This window comes from Elephas maximus, chromosome 1, assembly GCF_024166365.1.
Source record: "Elephas maximus indicus isolate mEleMax1 chromosome 1, mEleMax1 primary haplotype, whole genome shotgun sequence".
Classification (NCBI taxonomy): domain Eukaryota; kingdom Metazoa; phylum Chordata; class Mammalia; order Proboscidea; family Elephantidae; genus Elephas; species Elephas maximus.
In genome coordinates this window covers 118,493,391-118,511,321 of record NC_064819.1, presented here as the reverse complement: position 1 = coordinate 118,511,321, position 17,931 = coordinate 118,493,391, and the positions used below count along the sequence as shown (strand labels likewise).

Here is a 17,931-nt window from a genome sequence, read left to right as displayed (position 1 = left end):
AATGTTTGTTGACCTGACTTGTAGACCACAGTGGTGGCTCAGCCTGGAGACCCAGAGACCTGGGGCAACATTGCAGTGAATCTTTAGTATTATCCTGCCCTTCCTTAAAATGGCTTGAGCTTAGGCTATTCCTGGCTACAGCTCAGCTTCTGGAATCTGTTGCTATTTTTCCATCTGAATCTTGCCAGGAAAACTACTGCCTCTTTATTTTTACTTTTTCTGCGCTGCTCTTGTGTCAAGCTCCTCCATTTCATTTTGCAGAATCTTGCAGAGTTGGAGTTGTACCTAACCCTTCTATTGATGTCTGCCTTTATAAAATGCATTTTTCTGTATGTAGGGTATGTGTAAGTGTGTGTGTACTCATGGCAGGGCTACCTCTCTAGTGATTTCTTGGCAGACCCCTCAGTACACTGACCTTTCTGTATAGGCTGATCTCTAATCTTGTGAATGGTGTCTCACTTCACTGTTGATTCTTCCACCAGTGGTCTTTGACAACCACAGTGTTGTGGGAAGGGCCCCGGACTAGAGTCTCAGAAACCTCTCTGTGAACCTCAGTGTTTGTGGTTGATGTGGCTGACTGGGGGAATGCATAAACAGAGGTGTGGCTGATAACTTACACACATATTGTCTTGGGGTTATAGTGTAACTGTGTCCTAGATTATAGTTGTGCTGACTTTTGAAATACAGTTTTAATTTCCTTGTCAAAATGTATGTCTTCTAGAAGGTTGCTTTATAAAAAGAATTTGGTAAAGCAAAGTATTTCCTGGGGTGAATACCCCTAAAATGCTAAAGAAGTGTTACGGTGGGAAAGAAAACAAAACAAACCAGGATGTCTTTACTTGCAGCCCAAAAAAGTAAAAAAAAAAAAAAGCAGCGCAGGTTCAACCCGAGATGGTCCCCAAGGTTGATGTGGGCAGTCACTCTAAGTTTTTCTGCTTCTTGTGAACTGTTGACAGATCTTAGGAAAATACTCAGTACAAGTGGAAAGTTTCCATTTCTGATTTCTTTCCAAGAAAACAGAAATGTCTTTGCATATGAAGTAAATGCCTGGCCCTTCGTACTTGGAAAATTGAAACCTGCGTAGAAAGAGTGTCTTACAGTGAGGCTCCTCTGTGCAGACTGGAATCAAATCCTCTGTGTGTTGACTTGTGAAGTTGTCTCAGTTTGAAGAAAGCACACCTTTGAAGATTGGCCTTTTTTTTTTGTGGGTGCAGAATTAGCAATATATGCATATACCTTTTATCAGTGGGGGAGTGGGAAGGATTTGATACATTTTTAGTAAAAAATTAAAACATTTATTGTATTTACGCATTTGAAAAATATGCCACACTGAAGGTCACATGAATTCTATTACTATTAGTTAGGTCTCTGGATCTCAGCTTCCTCATCTATAAAGCAAGGGTCCCTTACAGGCAAAAATTCTAATTTTTTTTTTCATCTGCAGTTTCCTGAACGTAATGGTATACCCGTGTTGAATTTACATCCTATTGAACTTAGCCTTTAAAAAAAATTAAGCCCACACTAATTAGCATGTGGTTATATGCTGTCTTACTTTAGATTTTTCCTGTATTTTATATTTACCAACCTAACTCAAATTTTAAAAATTGGAAGGACCACAATAGTGCCTTACGTTTCATTTGGTACTTTTCCCACAGTGCTGGGGATTCTTGGCAGCCGCTTGATAAATTTACCATGGTGGCTGAGAGCTTGAGAGACCCACACATTTTTGAGGAAAGATCAGTGTAAGTCATTTTTTACCTTTCCATAGGTGTAGTATGATCTGTGAAAACGTTCTGATAACATGTGACTGCCCTCATGATTACCATACAAGGTAATGGCCCAGAACCAAAAAGATAAAGTGCTAAGGTATATTCTCCAACTGCATATTTGACGATATCATAAAGGTTACTATCTGCATGAACTTGGTTACTGAACTTGGTTACAGGGAACTTGTCGTTCCCTGAAGATAACAGTTAATGGTTTTGTCGTCTTGGGTGCTGCTTTTGTTTTAAAAGTGAATTTATTAGAGATTGATTTAGCTCTGACAAAGCTGAGACAAGCAAAAAGTAAGATACACACACCTACATGTTATCCTGACTCTTAAAAAGCAAATGTTTTTCTAAATTGGTATAAAAAATGTTTTTGGAATAGTGATGAATTCATATTTTGGGGGCTATAATTTTTATTATTTTTTTTAGTTCAGTATAGGGTCGCTATGAGTCAGAATTGACTCTATGGCAACGGGTTTGGTTTTGGTTTTTTTTAGTTTCAGTACGGTACAATGTTTTTGTCCAGCTTTGCAAAAAAGTGAGGGGTGAGGGTCTGGGATGGCAGTGGGGTAGGGCTGGTGGTACAGGAAAATCATATGTGGCCGAAAGTGCCCTTGACAAATCTGTAAGTTGCTCATTCATTCATTCAACAGATCTTTATTGTGAGCACCCGTTATGGCAACTGTAGGCCAGGTATCCTTCTGGATGCTAGGAATACAGGTAGTCCCTGAGTTACGCCTGACTTATGTACAACTTGTAGTTAAGAACCAACTCCCTTAAAGTCTATTTTATTAAAATAGGTACATACAATGGTTCATAATAACAAATAAGTGCTACTTTGTAACTTATTATTGTTACTGTATCATAAGGTTAAAGATGTTTTAGTGTATCTGGAAGCTCTTAATGTTTTTTATGCATAGAAAGGTACGCCATATATTACATACTAAGACAAACATTTGACTAACTGAGGTTAGATAGGAACTGTACCTAACTGTTCTGATTTATGAATAAATTCGACTTAAAGACAGATTTACGAATGGAACTCTTTCATAATCCGGGGACTGCTTGTACAGTTGTGAAGATTACATAATTCCTGCCCTTGAAGGGGCTATATTCTAGGGATAAGCACAGTTTGTGTATATAACCCTGTAACCCAGGGGTCAATGAAGGTTATGTGGAGAGTGCTGAGCTGTTTCTACTTATTTGCAGGATTTCTTGTTTATCAGGAGTCGGCAAGCTATTGTCCAGATCCTGCCCTCTGCATGTGTTTGTAAATAAAGTTGTACAGAAAACAGCCGTGCCCATTCCTTTAGGTATTGTCTATACCTGCTTTTGTGCTGCAACAGCAGAGCTGAGTGGTTTCAGCAGACACCATGTGGCCCACAAAGCCTAAAATATGTACTCTCCAGCCCCTAACAGAAAAAAAGTACCAGCCCTGTTCTAGTTTATTTTTATATTAAGCCTTTGCCTCATAATACATTTTATTGTTTGTTGCTCTACATGATAGTGAAGCACCTTACTCTAAGGGAGATCACGTCCAAAGTTAAATGTGCAGTGATACTTGTGTGGAGCTTTAAATTATGGTATATTCATATTTGGAGCCCTGGTGGTGCAGTGGTTAAGAGCTTGGCTGCCAACGAAAGATCGTAGGTTTGAATCTACCAGCCATTCCTTGGAAACCCTGTGAGGCACAGTACTACTCTGTCCTATAGGGTCTCCATGAGTCGAAATCACCTTGACGGCAATGGATTATGGTTATGTTCATATTCACTTCCTCCATATTTGCCTCCTCCTACCTTGCCTGCCCCTAGAACATGAGATAGCAGTCAGGCAAAGCTCTGAGCTGGGGCCAGGACTAGTGACACCCTCAACAGCCTTCGTTAAGCGAGGGAACCCTCACTCCAGCTTATCCACAGTTTCACGCAAGTCAGGGCTGTGTTATTCTTCATCTAGGTCTTTAACATTTCACTTTTCCCCCAGTTCTCCACAGTCCGTAGTGATGTGTCCTAGTTTAAAAATAATCTGCAAGTTATTGAAGACTTGTTTTTAAAGTTTAAGGCATGAACATCCTTGGTATTGCAGGAGAAACAATGGAAATTTGTGAATCCTTCTCGTGGGTTTAAGGACCCAGATGCCTGTGGAGATCTTAGAAGCTAGGTTAAAGGAGAAGGGGGTAAAGGCATAAATCCATTTCTTGGGAATAGAAAAGGGCACAGCAGATAACTGATTTTCTTCACCCTTTACTCCAGTTGATCCAAGTAGCTGAAAGCATCTTTAACGTATCCCCCTTTGTGAAAGTAGGAGTCCCTGGGTAGTGCAAATGGTCAAACCACTCAGCTGCTAACCAAAAGCTTGGAGGTTTGAGTGCACCCAGAGGCACCTCAGAAAGACCTGGCAATATACCTCCAAAAAATCAACCATTGAAAACCCTATGGAGCACAGTTCTACTCTGGTCACCATGACTCGGAATTGACTCCACTGACAGCTTTTTTTTGTTGTTGTTGTTAAGATAAAAGCAAAGCAAGTTCTATATGAAGAAAGTTCTTTGGCTTTGTAGCTGCTGTCCTCAATGCAGAAAAAAGCATCTCTAAAAAACAAAACATTTAAAAGTTTTTTCATTTTTTTTTTTCATAAAATCTGTATGTACAGAAGAAATAGGCCCCAGAGAGAAAAATAGAAACACAAATATAGTATTTGTAGTGCTTCTTTTTTGGTAGTGAAATACACAGTATTAGCTTACTCTTGTAAATTTATGATGTTTGAACCTAAAATTGTTGTTGTTACATGGCATCAAGTTGGTTCTGACTCATAACGACCCTGTGTACAACAGAACAAAACGCTGCCTGGTCCTGTGCCATCCTCACAATCCTTGCTATGTTTGAGCCCGTTGTTGCAGCCACTGTGTCAATCAATCTTGTCCAGGGTCTTCCTCATTTTCGCTGACCCTCTGCCTTACCAAGCATGGTGTCCTTCTCCAAGGACTAGTCCCTCTTGATAACATGTTCAAAGTACATGTGACGAAGTCTTGCCATCCTTACTTACATGGATAGTTGTACTTCTGGCTGTACTTCTTCTAAGACAGACTTGTTCATTCTTCTGACAGTCTGTGGTATATTCAATATTCTTCGCCAACACCATAATTCCAAGGCATCAATTCTTCTTCATTCTTCCTTATGCATTGTCCAGCTTCCCATGCATATGAGGTGATTAAAATATCATGGCTTGAGTCAGGCACACCTTACTCCTCAAAGTAACACTTTAAAGAGATCTTTTGCAGCAGATTTGCTCAATGCAATACATCACTTGATTTCTTGACTGCTACTTCCATGGGCATTGATTGTGGATCCGAGTAAAATGAAATTCTGGACAACTTCAGTCTTTTCTCAGTTTTTCATAATGTTGCTTATTGGTCCAGTTGTGAGGTTTTTTTTTTTTCCCCCGTTAGGTTGAGGTATAATCGGTACCGAAGGTGGTAGTCTTTGATCTTCATCAATAAGTGCTTCAAGTCCTCTTCAGTTTCAGCAAGCAGGGTTGTGTCATCTGCATATCACAGGTTGTTAATGAGTCTTCCACCAATCTTGTTTCCACGATGTTCTTCGTATAGTCCACCTTCTTGGATTATTTGCTCCGCATAGAGATTGAATAAGTGTGGTGAAAGGATAGAACCCTGACACACACCTTTCCTGGTTTTAAATCACACAGTATCCCCTTGTTCTGTTCGAATGACTGCCTCTTGGTCTGTGTACAGGTTCCTAATGAGCACAATTAACTGTTCTGGAATTCCCATTCTTCACAGTACTATCCATAATTTGTTATGATCAGCACAGTTGAATGCCTTTGCATAGTCAGTAAAACACAAGTAAACATATTTCTGGTATTCTCTGCTTTCAGCCAAGATCCATCTGATGGCAGCAATGATATCCCACCTCTTCTGAATCCAGCTTGAATTTCTGGCAGTTCCCTGTTGATGTACTGCTGCAACCATTTTTTAATTATCTTCAGCAAAATTTTACTTACGTGTGTGGTATTAATGATATTATTTGATAGTTTCTGCATTCTGTTGGAGCATCTTTTTTGGAATGGGCACAAATACTGATCTCTTTCAGTCATTTGGCCAGGTAGCTATCTTTCAAATTTTTTGACATAGATGAATGAGCACCTCCACCACCACATCCATTTGTTGAAACATCTCAGCTGGTATTCTGTCAATTCCTGGAGACTTGTTTTGTGCCAGTGCTTTCAGTGCAGCTTGGACCTCTTCCTTCAATACCATCAGTTCTTGATCATATACTACCTCCTGAAATGGCTGAATGCCAACCAATTCAGTTTGATACAGTGACTCTGTGTATTCCTTCCATCGTCTTTTGATGCTTCCTGCATCGTTCAATATTTTGACCATAGAACCCTTCAAAATTGCAGCTTGAGGCTTGAATTTTTTCTTCAGTTCTTTCACCTTGAGAAATGCCAAGCGCGTTCTTCCCTTTTGGTTTTCTAACTCCAGGTCTTTGCACATTTCGTTATAACACTTTACTTTGTCTTCTTGAGCCGCCCTTTGAAATTTTCTGTTTAGTTCTTTTACTTCATCATTTCTTCCACTTGCTTTTTGCTACTCTGTGTTCAAGATCAAGTTTCAGAGTCTCTTCTGACATTCATTTTGTCCTTCTTTTTCTTTCCTGTCTTTTTAATGGTCTCTTGCTTTCTTCATGTGTGACACCCTTGATGCCATACTACAACTTGTCTGGTCTTCAGTCATTAGTGTTCAGTGTGTCAGATCTATTCTTGAGATGGTCTCCAAGTTCAGGTGGGATATACTGAAGGTTGTATTTTGGTTCTTGTGAAGTTTTAATTTTCTTCAGCTTCAACTTAAACTTTCATATGAACAATTGTTTGGTTCTGCAGTCAGCCCTGGCTTTGTTCTGACTGATGATATTGAGTTTTTCCATCCTAGAATAGGGTGTGTAATTTCATTCTAGTAAAGGTAAAATGGGTCTGTCAAAGAGCAAAGTGAAGTCTCTGTTAAAATTAAAGCAGAGACTTTTATTGAAGGTGAAGCGCTCTGCATCGGGCCATATTTCGTGAGAATTCACCAGAGTATTCCAGGCAAAAAAGAATTTTTTGAGAAGTTTAAGTACATAAAATGCAGGACATTTTTGACATTTACAAAATCATGTTTAACAGACACAAGGCAATTTACGAGATCCCTTAAACATTGTTTTGTTAATCATAAAGTTTGGGTCAGTTAACATCTTGTTAATCTGTGGCTATTTTGGGGGCCAGCCTGAGTAAGTGTTCTTCTTGGGAGCATGCTGTGAGAGGATGGAGAGGGCCCCCCCCGCCCCCGCAAGCTTCCTGCGGTATTATGGCTAACTGACTTTTGAGAGTCAGCTCAGACTGAGTAGTAAACAGCGAAAAATGGAGTCTGGCCTACATCTTGGGCAGAAGCCCCTCCTTAAGCCAAGCACCTAGAGTTTTGGGGTCCTTTACAGAACTCAGAAATGTCATGAGCATGTCATTTAAATGATTTTGCAATTAATCTGGGTTTCCTATGAGAACAGATGAAAATAACGGAATTTTTTCAGTTTGAAACAATCAAGGCTGTAAGGGAGAAAAGTTCCTCACAAAGGTCTGAATGGTGGTGCTGGGGAAAAGTTATTAGTACTGAAATCTACTCCCAACTAGAAACCATCTCTGCAAAAATAGAAGAGAAAGAAAAGCTTTATTATTGAATGAAAATTAAACCAGCACGTGATACATCACAGGCAATCCACTTAAGAAATTGCAAAAGCAGAAATCTTAACCATTATATAGGTAAGGGGCTACGATCATTACATTTGTATTTTCAAGATAATTATTTTCTAATCCTTCTGGCCTTAAGATAAAGTGTTGGGCCACCCGATTGATGCTAATCTCCTTCCAGGAAAATCTGGAATGTAGAGAGAGGAGAATTGCCTGAATTTACTTTTACACACTTTTTAGAAAGACAAATAGTTTAGAAGTTATCTAAGGTAAATTCTAAAGGAGGCAGTGGAGGGTGGCAGGGCTTCCCCTATCGTCACCAGGGGAATTTACCAATTCATTTTTCATTCATACTTGTCATTAAGCATAAATGTGTCTGGTTAACCATACCTCCAAGTGTATTACAAGTTTGCATACATTTCTCTGTCTTAAAAAACGAGTAATTGTGGCTCTTAGTTCAGTGACTCTCAAGGTTTCAAACTAAAGAACCAACTACAACATTACTCCCTGCCCAGGTCTGTTTTCCAGGCTGTGAATGAGCAGGGCTTCGGACACGGACACGAGCTGCTGGCCATTAGCAGATGTTCTTTGCCTCCACTGAGAATTGAGCCCGAGGGGAGAGAATTGGGGCAGATTGCAGAGAGGTTTTCCCCAAAGCCACCTAGGCCAGGAAAATCATACCATTTGTTTCAAAGATTTGCTGGAAATCTTTGAAAGAGAGAGAAAGGGTATCCCGTGCCCAGAGGCTAAAGGATCTGGTAGCCTTGACGGGGCCTTTCGTGATTCTGAGGCTCGGTAAGTCCGGCATTACTGTCCAGGTGGCCTGGCTGCTAAATCCATTCTATAGTACTTAGGATTCTTCCACTTCAAAACGTTTCTGTAGGTTAAACAATTTGATTATCTCTACTTTGCACAGGAAGAAATAAAGAAATAGAAGCACAGAGAGTTTGAGATACCACCGAAGGTGGCACCAAGAGTAACTAGCAAAGACCAAAATTCAAATTTTGACTATTGTCTTAGTTTCTTAGGGCTGCTATAACAGAAGTTCCAAAAGTGGGTGGGTGGTTTTAACAAACAGAAATTTATTTTAACAGTTTGGGAGATTAGAAGTCTGAATTCAGGGTACCGGCTCTAGGGGAAAGGCGCTGTCTGTCTACTCTTGGAGAAAATCCTTGTCTCAGCTTCTCTAGTATCCTTCTTGGCATTCCTTTTGGTCATCTCCAGGTATCATCTATCTTCTGTGCCTAATCTGCCATTTTTATATTTCAAAAGTAATTGGTTTAAGACACACCCTACACAGATACGGCTTCATTAACCAAAATAAATAAATACATAAAACCCTATTCCCAAACTGGATTACAACCACAGGTGTATTGTTGTTATTAAAAAATCCAATGCCCTTGAGCCCATTCTGACTCACAGCAACCCTACAGGACAGAGTAAAACTGCCCCCACAGGGTTTCCAAGGAATGACCAGTGGATTTGAACTGCCCACCTTTTGATTAGTAGCCGGGCACTTCTCCATTGTCTTTCTATATATATAGTCGATTTGATTCCTATCTATTCCATCCGGTGAGGTGTCCATGTGTATAGTAATCATTTATGTTGTTGATAAAAGGTATTTGCAGTGAATAAGTCCTTGGTCTTGCAAAATTCTATTGTGCGATCTCCGGTTTCATTTCTATCACCAAGGCCATATTTTCCAACTAGTGATCCTTCTTTGTTTCCAACTTTCACATTCCAATCTCTAGTAATTAGCAATGCATTTTGATTGCATGTTTGATCAATTTCAGACTGCAGAGGCTGGTAAAAATCTTCAATTTCTTCATCTTTGTCCTTAGTGTTTGGTGTGTAAATTTGAATGATAGTCATATTAATTGGCCTTCCTTGTAGGTGTATGGGTATTATCCTATCGCTGACAGCACTGTACTTCAGGCTGGATCTTCTTTTAGACAATGAATGTGATGCCATTCCTCCTTCAATTTGTCATTCCCAGCGTAGCAGACTATATGATTCTCTGATTCAAAATGTCCAGTACCAGTCCATTTCAGCTCACTAATGCCTAGGATGTAGATCTTTATGCATTCCACTTCATTTTTGACAACTTCCAATTTTCCTAGATTCATACTTCATACATTCCATGTTTGAATTATTAATGGATGTTTGTAGCTGTTTCTTCCCCTTTTGAGTTGTGCCACATCAGCAAATGAAGTTCCCTAAAGCTTGACTCCATCCATGTTATTAAGAGCTTGGCTGCCAGCCAAAAGGTCAGTAGTTCAAATCCACCAGCGCTCCTTGGAAACCCTATGGGGCAGTTCTACTCTGTCCTATAGATTTGCCATGAGTGAGAATTGACATGACGGCAAACGGTTTGATTTTTTGGTTTTCTACTCGAGGAGGCAGCTCTTCCCCAGGCTTATTTTTAGTGCCTTCCAACCTGAGGGGCTCCTCATCTGGCACCATATCAGACTGTGTTCTACTGTTATTCATAAGGCTTTCACTGGCCAATTTTTTAAGAAGTAGATTGCCAGGTCCTTCTTCCTAATCTGTCTTAATCTGGAAGCTCCACTGAAACCTATCTACCATGGATGACCCTACTGGTATTTGAAATAGCAGTGGCATAGCTTTCAGCATCACAGCAACATGCAAGCCACCACAGTGACAAACTGATGGACAAGTGGTGAGGATTTATAATACATCTTTTGGGGGGACACAATTCAGTCCATAACAGTCACTCAGAATCTTTGAATACCTGCTATGTGCAAACGGAGTGTGAGGAGTGTCCCAGCTGATGTGGGAGGCAGGCCTGCATGTCACCATGGGTGAAGGAGCGGGCAATAAGGTGAGGACAGGGCACTGTGCCACCCTGGAGAGAGTCGTTATCTGTGTCTACCTGTGCGGGTTGGGGCAGGAGGCTCTGAAGAGGTGATGTGTGAGCTGGACTTTAGGGAGAGGGAAGGAGTAGATTTTTTAACCTTGAGCTTGGTTGAGGCACCAAGGTTCTTGTTCCTCTCTTGAAAGAGAGATGTTGCATAGCATGCAGGGTCCCTTGGGGACACCCTCTTCTCTTTGCTTACTTTTGTGCATGTAAAAGGAAAGTGGAAACATTTATCCATTTTTTTCTTAGCTAAATGCTAGCTTGATTCCTGACACAGAGTCACAGAATCACAGAGTGCTAGAGGAGGACACCATCTCAGGTCATAAACTCCAATGCCTTTATTTTACAGAAAGCAAACCTGAGGACCAAGAGGTGATTTGAGTCACAGCAGGTCAGTGCTGAGTTAAAATCAGGACTTTGCTTTGTCTACATTCACTTCACCTCCACCGCAGGCAAAGTCACCAGTGAGTTTGCTGATGTTTGATTGCAGAATGAGGCCAACTATTTAGCATGGTTACATCACTGGTTTTCACATTTGGCCTTTGAGATACAAAGTGCTTCTAATTCCTCTCATTCTCAGATCTTCTAAAGATCTTGTGATATTTTGATCTTTTGCAACCTTTTCTTTAAGCTTAGTATAGCCTGCCTGGGTTCAGGTCTTAGTTCCACCACTTGTTAGTTGTAAGACCTTGGATGAGTAACTTGTGTCCCAGTTTCCTTACCTATAAAATGAGAAGGATGGTAATAATTGCACAGTGGGCAAGATACTTGTGCCTTTATTTTTTTATCTGTAAAATAGGGATAATAACAGTACCTACTTTGTACAGTTGTGAGGATCAATGAACTCACATATGCAAAGAAAGCACTTACAGCAGTTCTGTGCACATAAAAACCAGTCGCTGTCAAGTAGATCCTGACACATCCAACGTGTACCAGAGTAGAACTGTGCTTCGTGGAGTCTTTAATGGCTGATTTTTTGGAAGTACATCATCAGGCCTTTCTTCTGAGGTGTGTCTAGGTAGACTTGAGCCTCCAACCTTTCAGTTAGCAGCCAAGTGTGTTAGCAGCTGTTTGCACCACCCAGGGTCCCCACTGTGTACAACATACTAAGCACTAAAGTTATTATTATTATTATTATTATTATTATTATTATACATTTGGCTTTTTTGATACATTAGTAAGCTAAGTATGGATTAGTTATAGTGAGTGTTTTCTCCAAGTTAATTCCTAGAGTCAGAGCAGTATCTAGAAGTGCTGTCAGTTCTAAGATACTGATTCCCAACTTGATGGATGGGCTGCTACGTTCTATTCACTTCTCAGTCACTGTCAACCATCTATGGCAGGAGCTCTAATCCAAATGCTTTCTGGGGATGTAGGAGAAAGTGTAAAAGACACAGTGAAGCTGGGTATGTGTTTGTTAAACAGAACAGAATTGCTCCTCTCCTCTAAAAACAAGTTCTCTCCAATTTTTTTTTAAACATGAGGTTTTTTTAGGCTGTCTTTCTGACTTTTGATAGAAACACAGAAACAGATAAATATCTTCTAGTAAAACAATAGTCGTGAAAACAGAAAAATAAATGGCAGCTGACACCTCATCTGTTCTGGGGACATCAGGGAGGGGTGGGGACTGTGATGAGCCACAGAGCACACGCTCAGTCTAAAGGGGTAGTGATGAGCCTTCTCTAGCTTTTTATTACCATGGAGGGCTAAGGACCCTGTGTTGTTAGCTCTTCAGTTTTCCATAGAAGCCCCAAATCTGGATTTTTTTTAAATATGAAATTTCCTATCTTTAAATATAGACTCAAAGCACACCTCTGGATTCAGCCCCCAAGATACCAGTTTGCAGCTTCTGGTCCTGACAAGTCTGGAATCTCTGTATGCTAATGTCACATACTTGGAGAATCAGCCAGAATTGTGAAGTCTTCTCCACTGGGCAAAATTAACATTTGTTGAGGTACCCTGGTTCATTGGGTAAGTAAGCATAGATTTCTGACTTCCTTCCTAAAATATTCCATTTTGAATGGATGGAAACTACAGATGAGTGTATGAAAATTTGGGGAGTTTTCTTTGGCCGGTGTGGTAGGCAAAATAATGGCCCCCAAAGATATAATGTCCTAATCCTTAGAACCTATGGATGTTACCTTATCTGGCAAAATAGACTTTGCAAATATGGTTAAATTAAGGATTTTGAGATGGAGAGATTAGCCTGGATTATCCTGGTGGGCTCTGTGTAATCACAAGTACCCTTATAAGAGGGAGGTAGAGGGAAATTTGAAGACAGACAGAAGAAGAGAAGACAGTGGGGCTAAGGAGGCCAAGACTGGAGTGACGTGGCCATAAGTAAAGGAATGCTGGCATCCACCAGAAGCTGGAAGAGGCAAGGAAGGGACCACAGCCCTGCTTACACTTTGATTTCAGTCCACTGATACTAGTTTCAGACTTCTGGCCTCTGGAACTGTGAGAGAATAAATTTCTGTTGTTTTAAGCCACTAAATTTGTGGTAATTCATTACAGCAGCCACAGGAAATGAATACTGCCAGTAAGAAAACATTTTAAACTTTTTTAGAATAATTTTTTTGTCAATGGTACGTGGATCAGCATACGGATAAGTGACCATGCTTACTAAGAGAAATTAGCTATTATTTAGAGATTCGTGGCTCAGAGCCTTCCTGAAATTCCTAGCCAGCAATCAAAGTGACTTCTCCTTCCTTGTGCACCTGAAGCACTCTTGTTGTCTCCACTCCTTTTAGGAATTTACCCCAACTGCCATGTCCCTGGTGGCACAAATGATTAAGCACTTAATTACTAGCCAAAAGGATGGCAATTTGAACCCACCCAGAGAACCCTCGGAAGACAGTTTTGACAATCTTCTTCTGAAGAGTCATAGTCCTGAAAACCCTATGAAGCAATTCACCCCAGCATACATGGGGTCAACAAGCCATGTCTCCTGGTCATTTGTGTATGTTCCATGTCTCTAGTTAGGTTGGAAGTTCCCAGAGTCAGGACCATGTCTCAGTACTGAGCATAATGTCGTACACATAGTTTTTCGCTCTAGTGATACTTTGTTGATGCTTTAACTTCTTGATCCTATTTCAGATACCTGTATATCTCAAATATATATATAGTTACTTAAATATATATTTCACATATTTCTATACTGTGGAGGCTAAATGTAGGTAAACCACATAGCCCTAGAAAAGATGATAGTTGGCTTTTATACCAAGTTAAAAAGAACCCAGCAGTAGAAACTGTCTTCTGCTTATGGACCGAGGTCTCAGCGGAATGACTTACAGGTCAAATGTTGTGACGAGAAGCAGACGCGATGTGCATGAGAGGAAACAGAATGATATGTTGATTTGTTTCTATACTGAGTTAGCTACAATTAAAGACATAGAGTAGCTTGGCAGCCATTGTTCTAAATAGCATTCCAAAATACTGAGTAAAGAAGGTACTTTGAAGTATCCAGCTTTAAAAAAAAGAATAGCTGTTTCACATATGCGTTTAATATCTTTGTCATTTGTCTGCTTCTTTCTTTGAAGGAAGAAACTACATCTGTAGATGTAGCTGTCTCCTATGAAGTATCAAAGAAGAATGTACAAGGAAAAAAAAATCGTTTCCAGCTAAAATTCAAATCGAGAGTTCCGTGATTTCCTTAGTTGCCTGTGATTTAAACTCTGTTGCCACAAGTGATAAGTTTCATTATCAGTGACATGCAGAATGGGCTTCACCTTGGGATTCACTTGTCCAGCAAGATCCTTTCATGATTGCCACCTGCCATGCTACAGGGCTCGGGACAAAATTCAACAGGCTCACACAGCATGAGTTAAGAAATAGATGATTGCGGAAACTTCCAAATCAAGGGATAGCAAGAGAAGAGATGCACTGAGTGTCCCAGTTTCCTACCATCCCCATGGAGAGCTGTGCTGGGACCATGGTGCTCTGCGTGAGCATGCAGTCTGGGTGTGAGAACAGCCTTGCCGATAGGGACATAATCAGACAACTGTGGACTCTGGGTTAAGGTGCCAGCTGAAGGTAGTAATTGTCTGAGAAAGCTCTCTGCCCAGCATGTGGGGATCCTCAAGGCCCAAAGAAAATTAGGTTTGGATACACTCTGGGAACCCCCCAGTTCCAGCTGTTGTGTTGTCCAGGCAACCCCAAGTGATACCCAGCACTGTTCTCAGACAGCCCTCCTTTCACACCACAATAGGTTTGCAGTCCTATGTCCTTCCAAAATGGAAGGAGGTAATGGTGGATAGAAAATTAACCTTAGACTAAGAGACTTCTAATTTCCCTCCAGCTCTACACCTTTTTCAGTATTCAAAACTATTCTAACTAGAAAAGGTCTATTTATCTCTCACCTCCTACAGAGAATATGTCAGTATATCTTTTGTCCTCTGTATCAGGAATGCTTTCAGCTGTACTTAATAGAATAGGTAACGGTGGCTTTAGCAACAAAGACCTTTGTTATGTAACAAGAAATCTAAGGCAGATATTTTCAGAGATCATGTGGCAGCCCAGTGATATCATCTGAAAATATCATTTTCTGAGATCAAAGACTCAGCCTCTTCCTTCCTTCTTTTTTTCCTTCCTTCCATTTTCAGCAGATGGGATTCTCATCCATAGATTTGACTTCTCATAATCACAAGAAAGCTGCCTCATCCCTACATACTACTACAGTTTTACACACAATCATGTTTAAGGCAGAAAGATGGAGCAGACATCCTTGTCAACTGTCTTTATCAGTAAGTAGATTCTTTTTGAGAAGCATTACTCTTCCATCCCCAGCTTTCTCCCCTTTCCATCTCAGAAGTCAGAGCCACAGGCCCACTCATAAACCAGTTTTTAGTAGGGAGTGGAATTACTTTGGTTGACTTAGATTGATTTCAGTTCATGACTTGGGGTTGGAAGTATATGCCTACCATCCCTGAGTATGTTAAATCCTGAATAAAATCAGTGTTCTGTAAATTAAGGAAGAAGGGGAGCAGTACTTTGGGTAGATCAGCCATGGCGTCTGCCACACCTCCCCACTTTTTTTCTAGTGCATTGTCCGTCTCCCTGTTGTTTTCCCAGGGCAAGAGTGAGTTTTTATTCTTTACTTTCAGATTATGATGAGTCAGATTATGATATGAGTCATCATATTGGGGCCACCACAAAAATGATGAACAACTGAACAATACTGACCTCAACCGCTTTAACCACTTCTTGCTGGGATATGGTTAGACATAAGTATGGGTTCAGTGATGCTTCTTGTCTAATACTAATTTGGCTAATACCACTTCATTTTTTTAGCATGGGAAATAATTCACTAGAAAGTAGAAAGCTCAGACCATGGCCGTGGTTCTGTGTTTCTGGATCCATAGAGTGTAACTTAATCTTTTTCTGGTATTTATTTGTATACTTGAAACAATTATCTTGATTTCCCAACTCTTTTTTGCTTTAAGAATCTGGTGTTTCTTCAATTACTCTTTGTCATGGATTGAATTGTGTCCCCCCAAAATATGTGTCAACTTGGCTAGGCCATGGTTGCCAGTATTGTGTGATTGTCCAACATTTTGTCATCTGCTGTGATTTTCCTATGTGTTGTAAATCCTACCTCTATGATGTTAATGAGGCAGGATTAGAGGCAGTTATGTTAATAAGGCAAGGCACAATCTACAAAATTAGGTTTTGTCTTAAACTGTCTTGAGATATGAAGGAAACAAGAGAGACAGGGGGCCCTCATACCACTAAGAAAGTAGTGCTGGGTGCAGAGCATCCTTTGGACTCAGGGTCCCTACACTGAGAAGCTCCTACACCAGGGGAAGATTGATGACAAGGACCTTATCCCAGAGCTGACAAAGAGAGAAAGCCTTTGCCTGGAGCTGGTGCCCTGAATTCAGACTTCTAGCCTACTAGACTGTCAGAGAGTAAATTTCTCTTTGTTAAAGCCATCCACTTGTGGTATTTCTGTTATAGCAGCACTAGATGACTAAGACAGTCTTGTTGTGCTTTTGTTTAGTTCCCTCCTATGTTCTTTGATTTCTCTTGAAGTTTGGCATCCGTAATTGGGCAGTAATTCAGGAATATGTAGTGGTTAAGTGATACTAAAAGGTCATCGGTTAGAATCACGAGGCTGTCCTTGGAAACTATGGGGCAATTCTACTCTGTCCTATAAGGTCACTATGAGTCAGAATCAACTTAACGGCAACCTTATTCATTCTTCAATACTTCAGTATTGCCTTTCCTTTGAAGCTTTGTCAGATCTCTTCTCTCCTCCCAGGAGTTGTTTGCTCTCTCTACCATGTTCTCATAGCATTTTCTACATTTTTCACGTGCATAATGATTGGAGTGATTTAAAGAAAGGGCCCTTACCCTGTCTATAATGTGTCGCCAAAGGTTTGCATACTACCTGCCATATGGTATGTGCTCAATAAAGGTTGAGTAAAGCGTGACATCAACACTTACAAGAGACACTAGTCTGATCTGCCATATAATCATTATATATGATTATATAATGTCCTGAAATAACATAAAATACTACAAAGCAACAAAGGCGTTGTGAAAAGTCAAAGCTTGCCAAAATAATTTGATTTTATTCCTTGTAAACACAACAAGCTGTAACAAGGAAGAATTGTTGAATGAGTGACCCAATCTGTCTTGATTTCAATAAAGCTCTTAATTCCTTCCCAATGGCTTTTCAATGATAATCTGGAAAAGCATTGTCCCAACTCTACAATTTATATGTATGAGGAAGTAGTAGGACCTTAACTCTCAAAGAAAGACTTCGATGATTAATAATTGGTGGATATGAGTCAGTAGTATAATACCATTGTAAAAAAAAAAGATTCCAGATACTACTGGAAGGTATTAAAAGATTGTGATATGAATTTCTTGGATCATTATTAAGATTTGGTCACCACAAATCATCAAGGAGTTAGAGAAATGTGAGAGGATTTTGAGATAAATGCCAAACATAATTAAAGGCATGGAAAATTTAAAACAGGTCCTATGAGGAAAAGTTGTATAGTTAAGGCAGTAGGAGCCTGGGCCGCACATCTGGTTACTAATTGCATGTACATTCACATTTTGTGTGTGTGGGGTGGGGTGGGAATTGGAACTTTTTTTTTCCTTTATCACAGTTTTGTGTGTGTGTGTGTGCACTTTAAGTGAAAGTTCACAGTTCAAGTTAGTTTCTCATGTAAAAATTTATACACACATTGTTATGTGACCCTAGTTGCTCTCCCTATAATGTGACAGTACACTCCTCTTTTCCACCCCAGATTCCCCATGTCCATTCAGTCACCTTCTGTCCCTTTCTACCTTCTCATCTCACCTTTGGACAAGAGCTGCCCATTTGGTCTCATGTATCTACTCGAGCTAAGAAGCCCACTCTTCATGAGCATCATTTTATGTCTTAAGGTCCAGTCTAATCTGTCTGAAACAGCTAGCTTCAGGAATGGTTTCAGTTTTGAGCTAACAGAAAGTCCAAGGGCCATGTCTTCCAGAGTCCCTCCAGTCTCAGTCAGACCATTAAATCTGGTCTATTTACTAAAATTTGAGTTCTGTACC

General features: G+C 40.2%; 1 protein-coding gene across 4 annotated transcripts in view; it reads left to right on the top strand.

The window, feature by feature from the left end:
* The window catches only part of CILK1 (ciliogenesis associated kinase 1), a 68,989-nt gene that overhangs the window by 2,895 nt on the left and 48,163 nt on the right, over positions 1–17,931 (top strand). Inside the window, exons 2-3 of one of the 4 annotated variants that reach the window (XM_049894365.1) lie at positions 12,183–12,354; positions 14,988–15,125. The exons of 1 other annotated variant lie outside the window; for it this stretch is intronic. The gene's annotated coding sequence lies outside the window, so the exon portion shown is untranslated. Of the gene's footprint in view, positions 1–12,182; positions 12,355–14,984; positions 15,126–17,931 lie in introns of all 4 variants that reach the window. 2 more of the 4 variants (XM_049894346.1, XM_049894354.1) reach the window with 2 other exon arrangements.